Raw genomic sequence first — 18312 nt, 5'->3', positions numbered from 1 at the left:
AGAAAGGAAAGAACCCTATCAGGAATGGAGCAAAGAAATGCCTAATTCCTGCCTATTACGTCTGCGTATGAGCATGGACAACACAGCATATTCAAATTTTTCAGAAACTGTTTTATGAAAAACATTGCAGGTCCTCTTAGCTCTGCAGAAAACCTTCCATGTATGCTAAACAACGAACACTGTTCATTAAAGCAAGGTTGCCACATAACAACAATATTTTGTCTGTGATATTTCCTTAAATATCACCTTAAAGGAGATTGAGGATATTCCTAAGGAAGTATACGTGGACTCAGATACCACTCCTCAAATGACATTGGCCATGCTCATAGATATAAATTAACCCTGTCATACAAAATGATGCCAAGTTTTCCATAGGTCCCAGAGAGCACAATTTGCCTTCTGTATGACAAAAATTAGTAGCTCCTTTAGGCATTACAAGAAGATACTTTTTGGACTACAAGTTCTGCAAAATGCTTCAAAAGTGAACAAATTCTGAGGCTCAGCAAAATTTTCCCTGACATTTAAGGTATTAAGAGTCAGCAGTCGTTCATCTCTTAAGTCCCTTAAAGCATTTGATTTCACACAGTAAATACTAAAATTCTAGATCTTCTAGATACAGCTCTGTATGTGCTACTTAGGGCAAATCTGCTCTCTATTTCTTCTACTTGCGATCAAGTTCACTGGAAGCAGATATAATATCAAATTTAAATTCAATTATGTATAAACATATCACAGCAATAATCACCTACAATTAGTCACCAGTAAAAGATTCCAGCTTTATTCATCCTTCATTTGAGAAAATAGACAGCTGTATCCAATATTCAGGACACACTGTATCAGTGAAAGGTAAATACTAAAAATAATGAGTTCATTACTAAAAGCCATTATGGAACCCTTTACTGATTCACTAGCCATAATATTACTTGGAATAGATGTTAATGATGCACAGTCAGGACAGCGAGGCTTAATGTACTTAAATGTAGTTCATTGGAACATGGTAGTTGAATGAGTTTATAAAAAAATCTTCATAGCACTGTTGAATGCATTGAATATATGAATGGTTCATATTCCTCACAGTGTGGCATTTAGGTTTGTAGCAGACAGCTTTTTGTGCTGTCTTACAGTGATGGGGCAATTTGCCATCTTGTAGTGATGCGGCAAAACTTTTTATAGGTTTGTGTACCAAAAATGCAGCCTGCCTGCTAGACTTGGGGGAACTTTTAACGCAGCAAATTGAGTAGGGTCAATAAATCTTCTGGTAGCTTCTAAGGATTAAAAAACCAAAAAAACAACAAAACACCCCCAAACTAAAAATCTTCTCCAATATTTTTCTCAAAAATCCTTCCTCAACAGTCATTTTTTCTAAATCAAAATAGATAATTCAATATGGAATTCCTTCCTTCCTTCCTCTTTCCAGCTGAATAATACTGCACTCACCAGATGGACAACTGGTTTAACTCAACACACTGGTTTAATGCAACACAGTAACTTCTCTTCATACTATAACACTATGAAAAAATCTCAAAGGTTATGGCTATCCTTTCTAAACAGTGCTCCCATTTTCTGTTTCACAGCTCACAAAACCTATGTTCTCACTTTCTGTCACTTGGAATTCTTCAATTAACACCTTTCTTCAAATGCTGCAAACCCAACTACTACACATTTGCCTGTGAACTGAATAACTAGAATATCCTTTTCCTTATTTTAATTTAATTGATGATACTCATTTCTCTAACCGGGCAGGAAGAAATAAACCACACAGAAGTTGAGACTTGCATAGGTTACAATTTTATTAATTCGTCTCATCTGGGAATTATCTGGCAGTGACTCATTCAAGGCTGACCATCATTTCTTTTCCAGCTATTTCCACAATGAAATCCACACCTGTGCACAGCTGGTATTTACCGTAGGACTAACTCCCTTCTTTCACGCGAGGGAAAGTAATACTGTTTTATGAGTGGACCAGATATTAAAAGTTTCAATTTTGTTCCCCAACCTCTTTAGAGCTGTCATCCTCTAAGTTCCTCTTCAGCTGTCATTCATAAGGAATAATTGGATTTACTTACCAGTAAAAAGTGTAAGCAATTAATTTTAGTTCTCTCTCTCCCACTCCTAGTCATTCTGTTATAGTAATTGTTTTTGTATTCTCTCAAAGGCAAAATACACATCTGCTCCCCAGGTAGAGGAGCTCTATTACCTAATATTAAAATGTCTTTCTAGGCAATGATTAATTCTCCTTTCTCATGTAAAAAAATATACTCTTTTTCTTATTTACACATTTTCAACATTGTCAAACCTGTGTGGCCCAATGGCTCTTTGACATTTTGGGTTGGAAGCTTCACGTTATCACCGAAACATGTCCAAAATCCATTTGAATGTTCTCTCAGTTCTCATGACTGAGGCAATTCCTATACAAAGTCCAGATATTCTTACCCTGTAACACTGCCTGTAGCAAATTTCACTTAATCTTCAGCTCTTTCACCCACTTTGGTGAGAAAGAAGCACCTCTGCACAGAGAGCAGTTGTATAGTATGAGTGGGCATGCTCTAGTCTGGGAATATCCCCGTCCATCTTTTGCCTGTCCTCGCAGCTACGACATAAAGAAACTGAAAGTTTGGTAATAATTTTCTTCTTTTACAGTCACTACCAGGCTACTTTTTCTTCCTTTCAGGAAGGAAATCCACTCAGTCACTTACCTGTCAAAGAACCTACTGACATTAGTTACTAAATAGCATCCTTGCTGACTGCTCAGAGGTGGGGTTTGCTTTTTTCAGTTGAGAGTAGGGAAGGGTAAGCAGGTGAAGCAAAAGTGACATGGGCATTGAAGCAATGACAAGTATCACACTAGTGCTTGATAATACCACAACTTTAGGACTATTAGCATTGAACAACTATTGGATCATTAGGTACTGGTAGTAACAACCTCCATATTAGTTGGCCTTACTTGCTCTGAGCTGTTTAGCACCTTTCTACTTTCATTATCACTCCTGACCTTTCTTTCATCCACAGCCAGCATGATCCTTTCCAGGGCTGACAGAAGCGAATTTGTGATTGCCCCTGCTTCCCACTGCCTGTGGGCCTCCTCACCCTCCAAAGCAATGTTCCCAAGCAGAACAGAGCACCCCTCCACCTAAAACCTTCACAAATGCACTGGCTGCCCCCAGAACAGTTCAAACCCAGGTCTGTGACAACTGACACATTTCGGCCCATCCTCCTGATATTTTTGTCTTTTACAGGCCTCAGCAGACCCCAAATAACACACAGGAATACATCCACAGAAAAAACTTTGTGTCCAAGGGGGGTGGAAGGTGTTTTAAAGTTTGGGTTCATTTCTCATTATCCTACTCCAATTTGATTGGTAATAAATTAAATTAAGTCCCCAAGTTGACGCTGTTTTGCCCATGATGGTAATTGCTGAGTATCCTTATCTCAACCCACGAGCCTTCTGTCTTATTTTTCTCCCCCTGTCCAGTTGAGGAGGGGAGTGATAGAGTGCCCTGACTCAGTCAGGGTCGACCCACCACACCAAATCTGACACTCCTCTGTGGACCAGTTCACAGCATAAGTGTTGAACAGCATTTTTCCTGTGATGTTGCATTGTTAAGTGATGGTGGACCCAGCATAGAACACCCAAACGTGAATACACTTCACATACTGAAGTAAATGCATTTGTTTGCATGTTTTTCTGTTATTGGAAATAACTAATCCATATTAAATTTGCTTTCACTGCAAGGTGATCTAGCTTTGATCAATTGATGTTAAAAACTATGATTTAACTTTGAGTCTTTTGTAATTACGGGCTTTGGCAAGGCACAAGGCAAGTTGAAAATCTTTTTTTTGTTCTTCAGGTGTCTAATAAGGCATTGACAAAGCCTCATGAAGTATTGCTTTACTGATTCTTTTCAAAAAAGTAAGATTATGTAAGTCAATCTTTTTATTTAATCTACTCTTTCTGCTTGAAATAATATCTTTTGCATACAAAAATTATAAACTTACTTATATGTTGTTTTATTTTCCACATATCATTGTGTTTAATTAACAAATGTCTATAAATCTAACATCTTCAAACATTCTAATGTGAACTAAATGATCTGTCAGAGCTAAATGGGCTATTGGGAATCTGAGCATGGTACACAAAACTTCATCCCTGTTGACTTACATTTACATGCAAAATATGTTTCTCTTTAGTTGGGGGAAAAATATAAAAATCTCATATTCTTGGTTTGAAAGACTTCATACATTATAAAGTTTTAATACAGCATTAATCACTTTGTGTTTCTTTTACTCCTAATGTACAAGTAATGGGAAAAACATTTCAAGGATTCCCACAGAGGTAGCCTGACTTGAGCAAGTGTTGCTCAGATTTAAATCCCGAGGAAAAAAAAGAAAAAAAAAAAAGACAAATTTCTTGCTAGAGAAGTAATAGACCCGCCATCTGTGCTCATTTCTGTACAAGCATGGTAATGTATCACATCACTTTAATAGGCAGACTTGGTCCCCAAGTACTATTCATTTTCATCAACGCTAGGGAAAAAAAACAAGCACCAATATATTTGTATTCTAGAAACATGTTTTAAAGTGATGAATAACAAGGTGCACATTTTCTGAGTTCAATATATGAATATTCATGTAAATTTCCTATTACTCTCTATTGTATCTAGAAATGTAGTTGGTGTGTTTTCTAATTGATTGTATCAATATCTCTGTTAAAAGAGAAGACCATGCTCTACTGGCTATCACTGAATTCTTGGTACATGCAGTTGGAAAAGCTATTAGAAGTAATGAATATAGTAACTCTCATAAGGATCAGCCATTTTGGACATGGTTCTTAAGGCAGATCTACTTTTGTATCCCTCCAGCACAAATAATCTATGTTATATTCTGATGACAACGCATACTGATACATCATATTTATTGGCAACAACTGATCAAGATTTTCCATTCCTTCAAACCAGCTTTGCGGAATAACGTCAGTATAGAATAGATAGAGTAAGAAATCAATGCTAAAACTGGGTCTGAGCCATAAAGTTTTGATCTAGATGCAAAATTCTCCAGAGTTCAACTCCCGGTGTTAGTAATGTTTTGCTTCAGACCTGTTATTCTTTAAATTTGCTGCTACTTATCTCTGCTATTACTTCAGTATGAAGAGAACACAAATCCTTTGTTAGCAACAGATTTGTTTCGAGTAAAGCAAACCTTATTTAGCACAGCCTTTCACACAGCTACTTAAGAGGCTTTAAGAAACTAAATATCTTCAAAAAGAAGAAACATGTATTATGGAAATAAACAGGGAAAAATTTCAGTTGAAAAAAATCTGGCTATATGATTCTCACCTGCATTTGCGATATTTCATCTCAAATCAAATTTTAACTGATTGTATTACGGTAATCTCCATGAAAGCAAGAAGACAACAACCACTAACTCTCTCCATTGACTTAATTTTCTGCATTTGAAACTATTTGTTGTAAATGAAGCAATGCTGATTTTCATCAGCTGACTATTTAAAGCACTGAAATGCTAGGGAAATAGTTTGAAACTAGGTGTTTATTTCCTGTGGGTTCTCTGTGAAGCTCCAGACAGAGAGAATAAAGTATACAAGACCAAATAACTTGATTTTTAAAATAATATATTTATTTACTGTATTTGCTCTCCTGTATTCATCTTTTTTAACTGGGATTGATAGTGACACCAAGATGCAACTTTTGCAATACATTCCTCCTTCACAAACTGGATTTTCTTGTTTGTATGTTCTAGTTTGGATAAATAAGCATTCATGTACTGGCATCGCTAAAGGATTTGTTTTGTGCAGCTTCTCACCTTAATTGAATTCTAAATTACTTCACAGCTTAGGCTGCCGGCATTTACAAGTTGCAAGCAAGCACCTGTATTTATATAGTCTTACTGTGCTTAAGAATGGTAAGATAACACAGTGTGCCCACTACGTTTTGGTTTATTTCAAACCTGGGATACGATTTTTAATAATTCCTTCTCTGCTTGCTTCCTTGCTTTATGATTGCTGATAATTGTTGTTTTACACCTGCTCTTGCTAGCATCTTCATCACTGCTGGACATTTCAAAATTCTAGGTAACTGTTAATTGAGACACTCACAATTACCTGAATACTAGTAAAAAGTAAACATGTGCAGCAACAAATGAGTAAGAGTGTTTAGTGGTGCAAATTTTAATTAACAAATCTGAACAAATCAAAGAATCACTACAATCATAAAAAAAAAAGCACTTGGAGCTTGTGCAGCTGTTTGTGTCTAGTTTGCTGGTTTTGTCTAGTCTTACATAGTTTTTCAACATTAGATATTGCAAAGTTAGCCTCAGAAAACTTGTCAAAAATATTTTGCACCTAGTTATCAGAACTAGTAATTCTAGTCATTTTCAATACTTTTTAATTGATCAACATTTATTGCAAAATAAAATAAAATGTCTTTTAATTTCTCAATGAAAAATTATTTTTAGATCTGTAATTTGGTATATATTTGAAAAAAAATTGATTGCATATACACTTGTTAAATTTACAGAAAATATTAAGTGTGGAAAACAACTGAGTAAAAGCTGTGTTATTTATGCTTCAGACAAAAATATGTTCCTGTAATCATTTAGGCTAAAACATGTCTAATAAAAGATATGTATTTAGGTTTTGATCATTAACTAGGCCTGCCTTGTTGAAGGAAAAAATAGTAGGTCAGCCTTCAGGCTTTTCTACTTTTGAAAACTAAGTGACATGTCTTTGGAATACTCCTTTTTAAACAGATATTTCATTGAAATTTGCTTATATGGAACTAGGTTCATGGGAATAATACAAATCACACTGAAGTATGTAATAAAGGAACTATTCAGGAATAATAACGGAACTAGCCTTTCAGAATATCTCTTTTAATGAATTTCCAAGTGTGACCCCGACCTTTGTTATTTTGTACAGCACAAAATCTATCATCTCAATAATTTCCATGATGTTCTAATCCTACAATTGCTCTTCCAAAGCTCAAAAACAACCCCAACAATCCTTCATGGTCTTAATTTGAACACCAAAATTTTTGAGAGGATTTTATACAGAGTGGTTGGAAGCTAGTTCATCATAGTTTTGATGTTAACTATGTCTTCCAAAAATAAGTTCTTAATAAACAATAAGAATTGCTAATGGATGTCCTGAAAGCTTCATTAGGCAGACAGGTCTCCCTCTGAAGAGACTTCCAAAAACACCAGCTTCTCTCTAGTTGCTACGTATGACACATGTATTTAGAAGGATTGTTTTACTAAGTATCTGAAATTCGGTGCAAGACGTGTGTCTGTTAAGTAAGACTATATCCTTTTTGCAAAGAATGCAACTTCTACTGAAGTGAAAACTACTAAAGCTAAATTTTCTTCTTCAGAAGTGCTATATTCTACACACTGAACTTTCATGTTTTGAAGCTTTCTTCTAGCACAGCAAATAAATCCTGATCACTTTTAAAAACTGATAAGTAGCACAGTTGAAATAAATACACCAAATTTGCCTGGATCTGCGTTGACTCATCAAAGTAATCTATTTCAAGATAAGTTTATTTAATTTTTTTTTTTTAAATACTGTCTTTTCCTGCTGATTTTCCATCTTCCTTCTCTTGGACATCATCTGAATGAAGTAGTCTACATAAACTCAAAGAATTCTAGAACAATTCTGCCCAAATATCATGAAAGCTTAAATACATTTCCTTGTAACTGCTGCTATTTCCTATTGTAAAGAAAACTTATACATCATGTTACCAGTGTCAGAGAATTTTGTTTTGTTTTGCTTCAAAATGTAATCTTTACACTCTTTCAAAAGTTCAAGAACTTTTGAAGAATTCTCACTTGAAAGATACCATGGAAATTAATCTTCTTGTCAATTAATGGTAACCACTGTAATAGTTATCTATGTGTATGTACCTCAGCAGTATGTTGCGAAATTCCAGAGGCACTATTCTTATATGTGATGCAAAATGAATGCCACAAAGAGCAAGACAAAACACGCAGTCAACAGCTCTGTTCTGTCAAACAGAAACTTAAACTCTGATGAGCATCCCACCCTAATGGGGGGAATTCCTCACCCCAACAATGTCCAAATTGTCCACAGAGGCAAAAGAAAAAGCATCTGAGAGGGAACCACTATCAATCTGTAATGCACCTTAACAAATAAATGTGTTCTAGTAATTGCAAGCTCCGTTGAAGAGAAAAGAACTGAAGAGGAGCTTTGAGACAGATATTTCATTTAAACTAGGTGCCTTGGGTAAGTCACATGTTTAAAACTGAGAAAATAAATTCTTATTACATTAGAAAATAACTAAACAGCAGACATATGCAAGTGCACTAAATCTAGATAAATAAGGACAACAATATCTCCTTCTTCTTGTAGTACTCTTGAAATCTTCTTACAACCTTAATAATTCTACTGTACCTTCATTTAATGGAGCAAGGAAATGAGAGGTATTTATTATCATAAACAAGCACATAAATGTTTATAGCAAATAGCTGGCAAAACAAAAGGAATTATCTTGGAAAAATAATTCAAACAATTTGGAAGCACAACGTTGTCAAGCCTAATTAGTCTGAAATTGATAAACCTGGTTCCCCTATATGACACTAAAATATCTCTGCTTAGGCATGGCACAAGAGTCATGTAACTATGGCATTATGACCTTGGAGACAGAAGTCTCCAATAACCACCAGACCTTGGAGACAGAAGTCTGTCATTTCATACTTTGTCCAACGTAACGCTGCAGTGCACAAACCAAAGTATCCTCTAGGAACTTGAAATACACCTGATCATTTTAGGACTGATACCTGACACAATGCTGGCACAGTCAATACTTATCACACAGCCACATGGGGACTATACCACTACAAATCATGTCAAAGGTGCAGTCTTCACAATCCATTCTTTGTTATTGAGTAGTTTGGGTTTTTTTGAAGTAATTTATGGAAAATTAGCACAAAATGACAGTTATGGTGAAGGACTACCAAGCAGATAATAAACCTGAATATGATTATTGACAAAAGAAAGTAAGTTCATTCAGCAAATAAAGGTCAAATGAAGGAAGTAACCTAAGTCACTGTGCAACGCCAAGAGTGAAATGCTATTTCAGCAAATCCACTGACATGAGCCACTTGATAGATCTTTTCCTGTTTATTCTAAACAGTGAAAATCCCTGTGGCGGTGAAGCTGCTTTTTACTGGCCCTCTCTGTTGTCAGACTACACTCAGAGTTAGCAAAAGATTGGTGGATTAATAATAAATCAAAGTAAGTAGCCAATCCATCTCTGTGGCTTTATATCTTCCTAATTTACCTAAATGTGCATGAATCACAATGCTGCAAACTAGGAATCAATGACAGGTATCCAACACACGATGCTTACCATCTTAAATGTTTTATGACACCTATGTGCTTAACATTGAGTGGGATGGTGGCGTTTTGGGTTGTTTGTTACTTTTTGTTTGTTTGTTTTTTCACAAATAAAACACTTTGTTGCCATTTTCAATATTTTTAAAACCCGGAGAAGATAACATTATCTTGAGGAGAGACAGGGTGTAATTCTCTCTTCATTCAAACCAGTTTTACACTTACACAAGCGTGCTTACTTCGTGCACGTCTGTGTGAGAGGAAAATCAGTCCACAGATGTATTGCTATACAATTTGGATTGGTTTCATTTTTATAAAAATATATAAGACATTTTACTGAAAAAGAGTTTTCTCAGCAACTAGAAGTTTGTTCAGCTACTAACCCATAACTGTTTTCTTATTTCACAGCTTTATTATTCACAGCACCTTTGCTGGATGTATGTATTACCTGATCTGCAAAATACCTGCATTGCCTCTTCTCAGAGTGAAGAACAAATACAGAGTTATGGATCAGAAGCTCTACAGCATATTGTATTTTATTATATAATAGAAAAAGCATTACAGTATAATACCAGTGATGTGCTAGCGTTACTTAATCTTTATGGGAAATTAAGCCTTTTCTAGAATGCCATTTTTTATCAGTTACAGTTGAGTAAAGGTTTCATTCTGTACTGATCCTTAACTAGTCTTATCCCAAACATAGATATGGTTACCTTAACCTTTCATGCTTTTCACCTTCCATGAGAGGCATGATGGGTAATTTTTAAAGTATTTCAGAAGAAGTCACAAAGAATATGGGTTTTAAATAAAGTCATATTCAAAGATAGTGGCATATGCATTAAGATCTCCAGTTTCAGAAACCACTCATAGCAGAGTAGTCAACTGAAGTGCCTGGAGAAGGCTGAAGGGTTGTGTGTGATACCACTAGGAAGGTATTTGAACTGGTCTGTTAAGATACATATCCTTCATTTCAAATTTTGTTAGACAAAATCATATCAGTACAACATAGGCATATTTTAGATGCACATTCTTAGTATCAGACAGAATAGGAATAATGTAAACACTATATATAAAGCACATTGTACAGGGGGCATAAGAAGGGATAAAAACACATTTGAGAATGCTTCAATGTTTTCCACAACATTTCAGCCTGATGGTTCTTGCATTCACGTATGATGTGGCACCACTGTTTAATGTTTCTTTAAAAAGCTGAACTCATCCTTTACCCTTTGCACGTACAACCAACAAATACATGAGCTAAGAAAGCCTTCATAGCTATTGTTAAATTCTTTAAAGATAGGGATTGTATTGGAGGCTTAAGAGCTTTAATAAACTTTTGGTTATCCTTTTCTTTCCAACCACCCCTTTTTGTGTCTTCCTTTTACAAATTTAATTTATCACATTGAATTAGTTTTTACTTTTAGATATAACTGAGTGGATGTAAATGCATTTATTTTCTCTTTAGTGGATAAAGGTTTATGGGATGACAGTAGTAAAAGTATTTTTTATGTAAGGATAGAGATGATCATATTTCCAACTCCTAATAAAACTAATTGGTTCAGTTCTATTGTCTATGAATCTCTGTAATTGTTCTTTGTTTTGCTGTGTTGTGACAAAATTACAATGAAAACGTTACAGTGACTTAATTTCACCTTCTTCCCATTCACCCAAATCTTAATAAAATAGAGATTTTAGACAAATATGACATAGTTTTCCCCTGAGAATGCCCCCATAACAAGGAAGATGACAAATGATTATTAATTGTATTCCCCTTACCTATCTTTAGCTATTTAAAAATAAGACATCTATTACCTAAGCTTCCCCTACAGAGTAGGGTAAGAGAAAGAAAAGAGAGAGAAGGGCCTCTCAAGGGAAATACAGCACCTACTGTAGGATGAAATGATGACTTGCCATCTCCATTGGACACGCCTCCTAAACAACTAGTTAGACACAATCCTGAAATATCAAATAACTAAACTGAAATGAGATTGCATTAGCCTTCATGTATTCATTGTTGAAATCATAAGCTTCCTGCAGTAAACCTGTTATTCCGCCTGGTTTTAGTCATCGTAATTCTTACTTATTTGTATCATGGAAGATACTATGAAAAGACAAGAGTTAAATATTATGATTTGTCTCCTATTGCAGTAATGGGAACTGTATACCTGAGCATCAGTAGGATGTCAGAGAACTTTGCGTTTTTTATAGAACATGCAGTTCAGTGCAATCTAGGAAACAGTGCAGCTAATAATAAGTTTTTATCTTCCATTTTGTTCCTAAAGTAACTCAAAGTATTTCATTTACTGAAATATTCAGTAGAAACTGACAAATTAAAGGACAAAACTTATGAGAAATTTATACAGATTATAATGGACTGCTGGAAGCTAAAGCTCTTCCTAAGAAAAGAAGGGTTCCACTTTCTTCCTTTGGGATCAGAAGGGGAGGAAGTCTTGTCTATTGTAAGTTTGGAAGGTCTATGTGACTGCTTAGTATGCAGTCTGAAAGGACAATCAATCTAGGCAAGGCTATTCTCAGAGATTTGATTTTTAACTTCACTTGTGATATTGCCTTGGTTACAGAAATTAATGTCAAGTAAGTAACAAGGGGTTCAAGGATAATGTAAGTCAAATAGGCTATCTTCCCTATGGGAAAAGCTGTCAAAAGAAGACAAGAAAATGGGGTCAAAGTGTTGCTAAAAACATTCTCCAGGGAAACACCACCCTGCAGCAACTATTACATGTCTGAAAATATTAAATGAATCTTGTGTTGCAAAAATATATATAATTCCAGTGTATAGTTATAGATTTGTATGTATATACATACTTACGTACAGATGTGTACATTTTTGTTTTGATCTACATACTGAGCCAAACTTAAGTGTCTCTGTCCTGTATCATAGACCCTAATGAAATGATCAGAATGTTTATGAACAATAGCTAGATTTTAAAAACATTGTCATAATCAGGACTTTCACTGAGAGAAAAAAAACAACACGCTTCAGTATCATGGGAGTAGGGAGAGTAGGGTTTCACTTGTGTCTCTACATATTCCTGATTTAACATTGAACAAGCAACTAGAAACTAGGTCTTCAACACTACAAGAGTGTTGCAGTGACATTTTAGTCATAAGTTTTAGGTCATTGGCTGATGTCAGGAAAACCACAGCCTAATTTCTCATGCAAAATCTCTGGAGAGAGAGTAGTTTAAGAAAGAGATTCACAATGGCCAGCACAGTCAGTTTTGGTAAACAGGAATTAATAAGTTTCTTATTCTAAACATTATTTTGTCTTTGTCAATACATGCAAATGTCAAGTCGCCTAAAAAATATTTCTCTTCACTGGGCTGTTTTATTTAAATTCTATTGATTCTGTAGAATTTACTTCATTGTCAACTGCAAGGATTAAACATAATGATTCAGGTGACTGATGTGCCTCAGATTTATTCCATGCTGTAACACAAGAAAGAGCTGGATGCAGGAAACCCTCCTCTCTGTTGACAGAGTGTTAATCAGTCAGTCACATCAGTACATCATTCATTTAGAGACTAATTTGGCCAGAGACAAAAAGGACTGTGGATTGTTGTTGGGGAAGAAACAGAGAAAAAGAAAGCTTCCCATATCTTTATACAAAGGTACATATTCTTTGTTTTACAGTTACTGGATAAAATGATGAAATATTCATGACAGCAAAAACTGTGACTTTGACATCTAGTTCCTAGCAAGCCATCCTAGTCATTAGGCTAGAGGCCCATGCTCATTCCTACAATGTTTTTTCAACTCATGAATCTCAAATTACTCCATACAAATTGCAGAAATATCCGTGGGACAGACTGAGAAATGTCTTTTCTGATGCCTGCAATGGCTTATATCCCTGTGGATTCTGAAAGGAACAGTAAATGGCCTGTATTCCATACCCTGTTGGCACGTTTCTAATTGCTGAATTAAAGGAATCAGGAAACTACCTTTTTAACAGTGCCAAATCCTCCTCAGTTTTTTGGGTGTTTTTTTAAACATGCATCCTAATCAGTTACACGTGCTCTGATAACACTTAACAGATTGCATATTGCATATAAAACAGCCAAATCTTCTAAATTGTGAAGCCCAGAGAGGTCGGCGCTTAAGCTGGAATTCAGCTGTTCCACACTCTTATCCCTGAAATAGGTTTTTAATAGCCAAGAATGAAACAGAACTTGGCAAACAGTTTAAAGAGGAAGTGCCATATAAAGGCAAGCAGTAAATAGACGTAGCAGCATGAAGAGTCGTACAAATTTCTGATGTACGGAGGGTTGAACTAGAAACTGAAGAAGAAAACAAAGTGGCTCTGAATGAGAAGGCTGCATCAAAGAAGCAAGACATAGTTAACTTCTTGGAGATTTTTGAAAACCATGATGGTACATTTAATCATTATGGATTTGGATCTAAAGAGTAAATATTAAAGGAAAAGAAAAATAGAATTTTGAGTCCTTAATATTAAGGCTATCAGAGCACAAATATAACCGTATTTAGTTTGTGTTCCTGGTAAATATCCTTTCCACTCCTCCAAGTCTCTAGCTTATGCAGTGAGATAAGCAGTTCCATATATTTGTTGGCGCGGAGGCCAGCATATAGGTCAGCAGTAATATATGGCTCAGAAGCAATTGTTTTGATTTTTTAAAAAATGAGATTGCTAAAAGAGATGACCTTATTACTCTAGAATTTTGATAAGTGCCTCTTTAGACTCATTTCAAATAATACACACAAAGCCTCAATTTAGAATGTAACTTTTTTATTATTTTTATAGTGCTTAAAATGAACATAATATCATGTGTCTACGAATCTAAGTGGTAATAATCTCAAGGAGCACTCTATCTTCGTTTTATTGAAAGTCTGATGTGACTCAATCAGCTGTCTATAGTATCCACTGAGATGAACAATAAACTGTAAGGCAGATATTCAGTATCTTGTAATAAACTGAATTGACCATCAGTGTTTTCAGTAACACTTCAGAATCTGTCTAGAAAATACAATTGTTTAGGAATACATCCGTTTTTGTTAGCAAATATTTCTTAACAGAAGATAATGTATGTGCAGCCTCCCTGAAAAGGACCTGGGGACTGACACCAAGTTAAATATTTAACAGCAATGTACCATTGCTGCAAAGTGGACTGCATCAGGAGCACTGCCAGCAGGTCGAGGGAGGTGATCCCTCCCCTCCTCATCACTGGTGAGGCCACACCTGGAGTAGTGGGTCCAGTTCTGGGCTCCTCAGTACAAGAGAGACATGGACATACTGGAGAGAGTCCACAGAAGGACACAAAGATGATGAAGGCAGCATCTCTCCTATGAGGAAAGGCTTGGAGAATTGTGACTGTTTAGCCTAGGGAAGGGAAGTCTCAGGGGGAATCTTATCCATGTATGTAAATACCTGAAGGGAGTGTGCCAGGAGAAGGGAGCCAGGCCTTTTCCAGTGGTGTCCAGTGACAGGTCAAGAGGCAATGGTCACAAGCTGAAACATAGGAGGTTCCCTCTGAGCATCAGGACACACTTTTTTACTGTGTGGGTGACTAAGTCCTGGCACAGGTTGTCCAGGGAGGTTGTGGAGTCTCCATCCTTAGAAATATTCAAAAGCTGTCTGGACATGGTCCTGGGCAACTGGGTCTAGTTGGCCCTGCTTGAGCAGGGAGGTTGTACCACATGACCTCCAGAGATCCCTTCCAACATCAACCGTTCTGTGATTATGTGAATGTATAGTTATTTATTTTTCATTTCTTGATGTTGAATTGTGTATTACGTTCTTCACAGTGTTACTCATACAGTTCTTCATTACGGATCAGTAATCTTCAGACCAGTCACGGCAACCATATAGTAACTGGGATTTCCCTCGGCAGAAAAACTATTTATTGTGTGCGTAAATTCTATTTCAGATTAGAAGACCATAAAAAATACAGGCTTTCTATGTTATTAACAAAAGAATTTTTTTTTCTGAAAATTCTGGGCCTGCTACCAACTACTTTGTTATTAATTAAAACAGTCAGAAAATTGAACATCCCATTCACAAAGTAGATCACGTTACAGTTTATTCTGCTGAGTGGATTTGAACAGAAAATAATTTTCTTAAATAATAGAATGGGATGCTAAACAGCCTAGGAACTTTGCTTTCTTGTAAACTGACAGGCAAGTTCCAGAAGATGAGGACCTACCTAAAACGGAATGATTTGTTTCATAGAGTGGCATCCTTGTCAGAGTAGAGTGACTACCTCTTTGTATCTGGGAAGTCAACACCATAGAAAAATGGCCTGTCAAAACATACAGGTACTAAGAACAAACCAGAGGCCCACAAACCAGAAGAGAGTACAGAAAGCTGGTCAGGGCAACAGGGTTTCCAATGGACTAGATTACAAAGGAAAACAATTAGGAGTCTATGCATGTTTCGTTTCTGACAAACCATCTCCCTCCTATAAAAAACTATTCCATCAGACAGCTTTTGCTCATACTTACCTATTTCTAATAATAGCATATCTAAGATATAATATGCTATTATATAATAATAGCATATCAGCTAGTTTGTAATTCTGTGGTTATGAATAGTAATTGAGATGCATGAATATCTTGGTGAACAGGTTGCACAGAGCAGAAAATTATAGTGCCAGCTCTCGAATACACTTTCAATGTTGGCCATTAAGAGATACAGACCCTGTGAACAAATTTAGAACAAATTATTTGGCTGCAGTTCAACCAGACATTCAAATACTTGAAGCTCAGTGTTAAGCATAACTCTCAAATTATCTTAAACTCTCTGATATGCTGTCAAACACTACCTTAAGCCATCCAGCAAAGTAGACATGAGGTTTGATTCAATCCATCCAACCTAAAAGCAGTTTTCCTATTGGTAGTAAAGACTGAGAGAAAGCTCTATATATAAAAGATGAAAAAACCCCTCTGAACCCAAAAGCATTACTGATATATAATCCTGTTTGCTCTGTGAACATACTGAGGATCTAACCAGAGAACAACTACACAGAAGGAATTAGAATAAATTCATTGAAAAAAAATAACCATATTCAAATCATATTTCTTTTCAGAATCCCTGGAATCCCTTTATCTCAAGTTTGTTCTCAGAACTGCTTGGTCCATACTTTTGGGAAAATACCTACATTTGTGTGATAGTAATATGGTCCCTGTCTCAAGACCCTAAATACTTTTTTCAAGAAAATAAGTTAACAGTGTGTATTTTCTCCTTGTATTTAAGGTTCTCACTGTGAATAAATCTACCAAATAACTTTCAGAGTAACTAATAGATCTTTAGAGAACTTCATAATATTGATGCAGCAATTTTCAGAATGCAAATATGATATAAGGAAGTCTCATTTCTGATTCATTCTCTGAAAGACTGATTCCAAAACTGCCTCATAAGGAAAACTTTTGTCCTTCAGAAAAACATCACTTTGAATTCTACATTTCTTCTTCCAGAAGTTCACCAAAGCTTCTGGTTATTACTTAATTTTGATACTTTTGAATATGCTTCATGGAGATCTGAAATGTAACTTAGACTTCTGTTCAGTGTTTTCTTTATTTGTCCTTTATGGCTAATTCTACTTTTCTAAAAACATATTCTCTTCATTCCTGATCATGAGTTTGTTCTGCGTCTGGAAATAATTTATTTGTGGGTTTTTTTTATTTCAGGCCACCTGGTCTTCTTTCAGTATATGCATGTTTACTGCACAGCTTCACTGGCACAGCCTTGAATTTTTTCTGTAAGAATATCTCATTTTGTCTGAATAGCATGGCAATGCTTGCCTCTCTGAAGACAGCCAAAATTCAGGATAGCAGAAAATTCAGGATAGCAGTATTGTCTTATTTTAGTTCTTAGTCGTAGCTGAGGCAAAATCCCATTTTGTCCCAAAAATTCCTAGTTGTAGCCCTGAAAGCTCATGGAAGGTTTTCACTTTCCAGATCAGATTTTGCTCCTCATTAAAAATCATACTGGCATTGCTCTTTACCAGACTGATGGTACACTCTTCCTGGGTGTTGTTTGAACAATTCTTAAGAACTTAAGACTTTTTCACCTATTCTTATACCCAAAGGGCATTTCTTTTCACACCTTGAGGAGTTTACTTCATCGTTGTATCTTGTGAAATAGCACAGGTTTATGACCAATTGCTGGCCGCAAGCCCAGTGGCACTCTGTGGTTTTTCTGGCCACAAATCTAAGGATGTACTCTCTCTAGAACACATTGGTTATGTCCACATTACACAGAACTTGATCCTGGAGCCTCTTTTTGGTCAGTTGAGGTCCTGTGGTCTGTTATCATTTCACATAATTTTTAAAAATAAGAGTGACTGAAACACTGTGAGTACTAGGTGGCAACCTGCCAGACAGGTATTTTTATTGCATGAAACCAAGGGTAGGTAATGGTTGTACCATGAGGGTACCTGGGGTTCCTGGGGGAATTCAAGGATGCAGCACTTCACAAGGCAGTTCCTCAAGGGTGTGTAGGGTGGACAAAGCCAGACTTGCTGTCTTACTATCTTTTAAGAGCGGTACCTGGAGCAAAATTTGTCATATACTGGGCATAGTATTGAGTGGTTCAAAATAACGTTGGAGAGTGGGCTAACAAGTTGGCCATGAGGGTGAACAATGACAGTACTCAAGCTTGCGGCCTAGACATCTTTTACTTAATGGTGTGAATGTACTCCATTTATTTTTCTAACTTCTTACTATTTGATGGCCTCTGTAGACTGACAGCTCCATCCAACTTTTTTTCCTGTCATTTTCCCATTACCCACTAGTATAACCCTACCAACACAGGCATTTCAGACAAGGGTAACACATACTGCGGTCATGGTGAGTGAAAAAAAAAAAAAAACAACTGCATTTCAGACTACTTCAGTTGCTGTTTCCATGCTTATTCTCCTGTTTTGGAGCTTCTGTCTGATTAAATTTATCTACTTCCGTGCTTTCCTCTTTAAATG

At 36.1% G+C, this 18312-nt stretch overlaps 1 protein-coding gene across 1 annotated transcript in view; it reads right to left on the bottom strand.

The window, feature by feature from the left end:
- Window positions 1–18312, bottom strand: part of GPC5 (glypican 5) — a 736580-nt gene that overhangs the window by 488966 nt on the left and 229302 nt on the right. The window lies entirely within an intron of this gene.

The sequence above is a fragment of the Rissa tridactyla genome, chromosome 1 (assembly GCF_028500815.1).
Source record: "Rissa tridactyla isolate bRisTri1 chromosome 1, bRisTri1.patW.cur.20221130, whole genome shotgun sequence".
Classification (NCBI taxonomy): domain Eukaryota; kingdom Metazoa; phylum Chordata; class Aves; order Charadriiformes; family Laridae; genus Rissa; species Rissa tridactyla.
Note: the sequence above shows the minus strand (reverse complement) of the source record. Positions and strands in the feature narration are given on the sequence as shown.